Source organism: Mus pahari, chromosome 12, assembly GCF_900095145.1.
Source record: "Mus pahari chromosome 12, PAHARI_EIJ_v1.1, whole genome shotgun sequence".
NCBI classification, from domain to species: domain Eukaryota; kingdom Metazoa; phylum Chordata; class Mammalia; order Rodentia; family Muridae; genus Mus; species Mus pahari.
Window position 1 is genome coordinate 57,237,018 of NC_034601.1, and position 6,173 is coordinate 57,243,190.

Sequence of the window (6,173 nt, forward strand, 5' to 3'; positions counted from 1 at the left end):
AGGTGGTAATATCTAAAAATTACACAGGTATTATAAAAAAAACATTGTTTATTCAGCTTTTAAATTTTAAGATTTACTAGAATCATATCTCAAGAGGTCACAAGCAATAGGTGAATAGTAAGGATGCCATTTCTAGATATGTCAAATAATTAATCAATGTGTTAGCCTAATATAACATTAGCTTAGGTGCTTTCAAAACCTCCATTTCTGATATGGTGAAACTGGGATTGTAATGTGCTTCAAATTTCATAAGCATACCATGTAGTAAATTTGAGAAAATGGGACTCCAAAGTTAATTACGTCAACTCCTATTGAAGAGTTCTATGTGTAGATGCAATAAAAGAAATCCAGGACAAATGTATATGAATAAAAAACCAAGAATAATTGCTCTATATAGGGTGAAAGAGTATTGATATATTGTTATGATCTGTGAATTCACAATAATAGATTGTGTATTGAAATAGTCAAATATGGGTTTTGGGTGTACCAAATTTGAATAAAAAGTATAAACAAGTTCTGACACAGAAAAATAATTGAATATATTCAAGAAATTGAAGTAACCAAAGACAAGGAAGAGTGTGCATGACACAGAATGGTGAGTTGCTAAGGGACACACAGTGTGACCTCCTTAAAGAAGAAAAAGCATAGAGAAGCAAAGACTCCTGAAGCTGAACATATATGACTGTAGGTGTCAGGGAATTATTATACTAAATTACATCATAAAACTCCAACTATCATTAAATCATGAAGCAAATCTAAGGGACTAGAGAGAACCCAAAAGGACTAAGGACGTTTCCAGATTGAGATTGTTTGTGGTGGTGGTTTTGGCTGGTGCTCTCCGGGAAGACTTTAAGGTAGAGACTTTGAATAATTTCTTAGAGATTTCAGGGTCTGGAACAGAAGTGATTTATATAAAATGAACAATTTATGTTATGTAAATAAATGAAGAAATGAGCATTGCATATTTTATAAATTTAAATGAAGCAAAAAGTAATGGTAGCTTGTTATGCTATAGTAAGTGGACATGAGAACAATATATACAACCTATCAGCTAACCCAGGAGGCTCTTGTTAAGTATTTAGAACACTGTCAAAAAAAAATGAAAGAGGAAATTATGCCTATGTGATTTAGTAAAGAACAGACTGATCTGTAATTATGATGTATATTAAGTGTACTGTGCAAACAACATGAAAGACTATTGGAACTTGTGTATCTTATTACTTACCTTCCAGGTATACAGATAAGGGTGAACAGCAACGTCACTGGTAAATTGAGCCACAGTGTGCAAACGTGAAAGCCAGGTCCAGAATTTTGTATGATAAATTGCCATTACTGGGGGAGAAAAGGACACTGTATGGTAGCAGCTATTGGCAAGGACCACAAGTGTAACAATTTGATATTAAATTAGGACAAAGATATAGTCATGAATTTGCTCCTAGAAAGGAAGAAACCAATAGAACATGTTTGGGTTTTATTCTGGTCCTCTGACAAAAATGTCCTGTAGATTGTGGTAGAACAGAAGAAAGAGGGAGTTAGTGGAAGCACACAAGAAAAGGAACACATAAAAATAGCACTAATCGAAAATCAAACTGAATTTTTATTTTGGAGACACTAAGCTATTCTTCATGTGAGAAAAGCAGTTTCATAGAGTTCCTGAAAAGAGGAATGAAGACAGGGACCCAGGCCACCAGCAGGTGGCAGGGACTGGCACTCGGGTAGGGTGCCCACTTGTTTGTCTTGATCCTCTAGACATCCCACTTTCTCCATCCTTTCCTTCAGTTATCCTTCCGACTCGTTTATATTCACCTAAAGCTTCCCAAATAATTGAAAAGGCAGTGAAATGAATTTTATAACCGTTTCTAAATTAAAAGGTAAGCTAAAAATTTTCCTTTTAACGGTTACAATTCCGTCTTCTCATATTTCCATTAAAACCATTGATGAAACTTAGTGCTCCAAGGTGGAACAGCTGTGGCTACAGAGCATACGGAAAATAAAGGGGGAAAGCGGACCTGGAACTGACTTTAGATACAGCATTCCTACAGTCTCAGAAACATCGAAGCAGCCCTTGCAGTAGAGAGCTTAGGGTCAAAATGGACAGACTCTGAAGAACCCTGTACTCAAATTTACCTAAGGATTTTAAACTATTGGTCTTCAAGGCCAAAGAAAAAAGTAAGCAGACCCAAGTTTCCCAGGAAGTTTCTGTGATCTGTCTTCCTGTCCTTGCTGTTGCGTATGCTATTTATTCTTGAAGAATTACATGCCAGGTCTTCAACTGCTGCTTTTGAAGCTATCATCTTACACTCTTGAAAAATATTATAAAATATTACCAATTTGTGCCCAGAAAGTGGTATGGCATATTTGATATTCAGTGGTGATCCGTGCACTAGAAATTCATAAATTCTGATATTATTATTACTATTATTATTAACCAGGGATACTTCTCTAAGAATATGCTATAAGTAGGAATTACTCCTCTTAGAAAATGCCTGTGTTAGAAATGTTTCATTTAAAGGAAACTCCATTTAACAAAGTGGGTCCCAGCTTCCTGGTTTTTGTTTTATTTTGTTTTCTTTTCTTTTCTTTCTTTTCTCTTCTTTTCTTGATTCTTTGCCATTGAAGAATTAGGGGAAAATGAGTTCTGCCTAAGACAAACAAATCCCAGGCAAAGTCTTTAAATATTTCATCCCAGAAACTGCAATAAACATAGCAAATCAATACCTGAAGGGCCAGACCCCATGAAAATGTGCCCTCAATCTTAGACCCAATGGATATGTCAAACAGGAAAAAAAAAATTAATAGACTTGCATACTGTGTGCGCTGGCCAGTTCGCTAAGTACACACACATGCAGAAAACTTCTGTTGAAAAACAATGGAAGGGAGAAAAGGAGGCAGAGAACTGGGGAGTTAGTCTCCTTAAAAAGAAAGAGGGAAAGAACTGGGCAGGGTATGGGGAATGAACCCAAACTAGAATATCTGATTTCTCCACAGAGGAAGGAAGAACTGCTCTGGCATTGACTGGAATGATAGTGGTTTGTGTGCATTTCAATATAATGTCAAATCGAATAAAACCCTGATAAGTATTCCATTTCAAAAGTATGTAACAAGATTATTAGATGGTCTTGTAAATAGTCCATAAAGCACAGAAAAGAAACAAAAATTCATCGATACAACGACTCAGACAAGTATCTTGCTCGTGTGGACGTTTGAAAGTAATGAAAAGTAACTGAAAATTTCTTAAGAGTTCAGTTAAAACACGAATGGGAGACAGACACAAACAAACTATGAATGGCAGAGCAAGATGATGCAAGAGTAAATCTCAATCTTCAGAGATTGGGGAGATGATGGTAATGATAGGAGAGATGAAAACCAAACCAGCAGCACCAATGGACAACAAACAGGGGTCATAAACAGGGGCCAGACCACAAGGAATGGGGTCGTGGGCAACATGGGGATTTTTAAAACAGAGCACAGATACAGCGTTCCCAAGACACTAGCTAGAAATTTGTTTATATTAAATTTTTTAAAATAACTTAACAAGAGGAACAGCAAGATGGTGGCAGAGTTCCTCTAATGTTTTCCCCAATTTGAACAGCTACATTCAAGATAACTTGCTGTCTTGGGAAAGTGAATCAAAGGAACTCAAGGTAGCAGTTAAAGATGGAACAGCAAAGAAACACTGCTTTCTGGCTTGTTTCATCTAGTTGGTCCACATATACCATATATATATATATAGAGAGAGAGAGGGTCTACAGGCCTAGGGATGGCACCTTGCACAGTAAGCTGAAACCTTCCATGGCAATCAATCAGTAAAATGCCCCATAGTGGCTATCTAGCTAGCTCAGCAATTAAGAGCACTTTCTTCTCTTGCAGAGGACCTCAGTTTATTTGCCAGCAGACAAACGGCAGCACACAACCATCTGTAACTCATTTCAGGGGATCCAGATTCATCACCTGGCCATTTCAGGTCCCAGACACCCATTCAGTATACTTCCATACATGCATACAAACAACAACAACAACAACAACAACAATGACAAAAAACACTAGGACACTTAAAATTTAAATTTTTTTTTCAAATTTTATTAGGTATTTTCTTCATTTACATTTCAAGTGCTATCCCGAATGTCCCCTGTACCCTCCCCCCACCCTGCTCCCCTACCCACCCACTCCCCCTTCTTGGCCCTGGTGTTCCCCTGTACTGGGGCATATAAAGTTTGCATGACCAAGGGGCCTCTCTTGCCAATGATGGCCGACTAGGCCATCTTCTGCTATATATACAGCTAGAGACACAGCTCTGGGGGTACTGGTTAGTTCAAATTGTTGTTCCACCTATAGGGTTACAGACCCCTTCAGCTCCTTGGGTACTAAAAGAAGAAAAGGCCCCACAGACATCTCTCACAGGACAACCTAATGAAGGCAATTGAGGCTCCCTATTGCTGGGAGTCTCGATACTGATATATCTTCTGTTCACAGTTATCCCTTGTCTGAAAATTGCTTTTCAAAACTTTAGACATAAATGTTTAGCTATCTTTATTTTGCTTCATTTTCTTCTTCCAGACAGGGATTAGGGCTACTATTCATGTCCATGACTCTATTTCTGTACTAGGTAACCCTATCACTTAGGGGTTAAATATTATTTAATTAAAATACTAATTTTCAAAAGTATTTTTGCTAAAAATATAATCTATATGATCCATTAGTATCTTCTTTAATTACCTAGAGTATTTACAAATTCTTGACTAATTTAAGCAAATAGTAATTGTTATAGTTTAAAGCCTTGTATATAACTCACAATAATTTTGGTAGGTATGTATGCATCTTGTAGACAGGGCATCACAATGAAGCCCGGGTTGGCTAAAACCTGTAATCTTTGCGATTCCATCTCCTGAGTGCTGTGTTTACAGGTATGTGCCATAGACCTAGCTCATACTTTTTTCCTTAAGAACAACATAAAGAATAAGACAATAGAGAAACAATCATAATTAGGGTTTTTCTATAACTGCCAAATTATCTTCCTGGTGTGTCATACTGCATTGTCTGAACTAGCATAATGAACTGTGAATCCACAGAATCTGTTTTCTATTGCCCTGCCCTTCATTATTAGATATTACTGATATTTTGAGGTCACTTTTCAAATAACATCCTTTAATGGCTAAGTTGTGAATACTGCTTCCTTTAAATGTTGTCTCATTTCTACAAAAAGCTGAGAAAAAAATAATTTTATCTTTCTGTCACTGACAGGATTGTCATGAAATTCTGTTTACCTGAGAGGATATCACAGAAACAATTGTAAGAAAAATGATGTGTTATCACCAAGAAGTTTAAGAAAAGAGCCTGTGTTCCGGTTCTCTTAAAAGGTTACAGAAACCCTTGTATACGTTAACATATCAATAGTACATTTTACCCATGTCTCTCTTATGATATTAAGATAAGAAGTAAAAAGAACAATTTATGATTAACTGTAACCAATGAAGCATTACTTTAGAGTTTTGTTTTATTTTTTAATAAAGAACTTCAATACCATGACCTCAACATTTACGTATATTTTAAGGTACTTTACTCCAAGGATAAGGTTTAAAAACAACAAATACAAATCAGAAAACTTCCCAAAGAGAGTTTTTAATCTGGAGAGTCAAAAGAAATAGAAACAAAAGAACCCACTGCGATATATTGTAATAATTGAGAGCAGCCCAATGGGTGAACTTAATATTTTATGTTCATAGGAAAGCCAATCTTTGTACACTAAACAAGAGAAAATTTCCCAGAAGACGCCAAGGAAAAGCAGACACTTTTTGGATAAAAATGCACAAATGGAAGATCTTTCCAGACAAGAAGGCTGTGAATTTAAAACACATGATGGGATAAAGCCCTTACTATAATTTATGCATTGTAAAAACAAAACAAAACAAAACAAAACAAAACTGTATGTGAAGCAACTGAGAGGAAACAAGAGAAAAAAAATCAGTTTTGAGAAAGCATTGTGATTTCAGCGGGTGAAGTGGCTCCAGTCCTGAGATGTTTTGAACAAGAATGACCCACATAGACTCATACATTTGAATTCTTGATCCCAAGTTAAAACAGCAGGTGAGGCAGGATGAGGAGATGTGACCTTGTGGAAGGCATGTTGCCTTGCTAGGCACTGCACACAGGCTCCCTCTCTCTCCTCTCCTCTC